Genomic DNA, 1,725 nt, shown 5'->3' with positions numbered 1-1,725 from the left:
AATATCTTGCAAATGGCAACTATGTTATAAGGTCTGTGTACATTTTTAACCCCCACTGTTAATTTCATCTGTAAAACAGACATACAGCATATGCATCACAACCCTCCCCCTCTCCCTCTCTTCCGAAGAGTTCAGAAGACTCGAAGATTTACCGAACATATTTCATAGCTTGGCTGATTTAGAGTGAAAAATTAGAAAAATGACAGTGATCAATAAATTATGAACAATTTACAGCCATTGCCTAATTAACATGTAATCCATAAAAAGTAACTGTAGTCCGATTGTGAGTATTTTAAAATGTAATTTAATCCAATTACAAGTACTTGATTTTTGTAACCTGATTACGTAATCCAGATTACATGTAATCTGTTACTACCCAGCACTGCTCCCTGGTATGCGTACACTAACAAAAAATGTACCAAATAAGTACCATGGTATTACCAAGGTTTTTTTTTTTTGGACATTGTACCACAGTAATACCATGTTTTTTTGCACACGTACCTTGGTTAATCCATAGTATTACTATCTGATATCATCACTGTACCATGGTACCACTACACAACAAAACAGGCTACAGAAAAATGAAACATATGCACTGTACCATAATAAAGAGATCAAGCAATAATTTTTTTTTTGTAATTTCTTAAAGGAATATTCTGGGTATTCCAGCATTTGTGGCATAATATTGATCACCACAAAAATAAATTTTTACTTGTCCCTCCTTTAAAAAAAAAAAAAAAAAAAAAAAAAAAAAGAAGCAAATATCGAAATTACAGAGAGGCACTTACAACGGAAGTGAATGGGGCCCATCTGTAAATGTTAAAAACTTACTGTTTCAAAAGTATAGCCACAAGACGTAAACAATACATTTGTTAACATGATTTTAGTGTGATAAAATCACTTACTAACCTTTTCTGTGTAAAATTATAGCCAATTGTACAACTTTGTTGCCATGATGATGTAATGTCAACAAATCCTAAAACACTAAAATGACTGTAAAAATTACAATTTAAACAAATTTACAGCTCAAATAATACATGATTTTTAACAGAAGAATTAATGTAAGTGCTTTTTAGAAAATAATAAGCTTTGCATTTCTTGGGGTTGACAGTTTACGATGTTGACAAAATAACCATATTTTGCAAATACACTACCGGTCAAAACTTTTGAAACACGACTGAAATGTTTCTCACGATCTTAAAAATCTTTTGATCTGAAGGCGTATGCTTAAATGTTTGAAATTAGTTTTGTAGACAAAAATATAATTGTGCCACCATATTAATGTATTTAATTATAAAACTAAAATTTAATTTAAAAAAAAGTTTTTGAAATGGATGACTTGGACCAAATAACAAAGAAAAGCAGCCAATAAGTGCCCAACATAGATGGGAACTCCTTCAATACTGTTTAAAAAGCATCCCAGGGTGATACCGCAAGAAGCTGGTTGAGAAAATGTCAAGAGTACATGTCTGCAAATTCTAGGCAAAGGGTGACTACTTTGAAGATGCTAAAATATAACACAGTTTTGATTTATTTTGGATTTTGTTTAGTCACAACATAATTCCCATAATTCCATTTATGTTATTCCATAGTTTTGATGACTTTACTATTATTCTAAAATGTGAAAAAAAAAAAAAATATATATATATATATATATATATATATATATATATATATATATATATATATATATATATATATATATAAAATTAAGAATGAGTGTTT

The sequence above is a fragment of the Myxocyprinus asiaticus genome, chromosome 16 (genome assembly GCF_019703515.2).
Source record: "Myxocyprinus asiaticus isolate MX2 ecotype Aquarium Trade chromosome 16, UBuf_Myxa_2, whole genome shotgun sequence".
NCBI lineage: Eukaryota > Metazoa > Chordata > Actinopteri > Cypriniformes > Catostomidae > Myxocyprinus > Myxocyprinus asiaticus.
Note: the sequence above shows the minus strand (reverse complement) of the source record.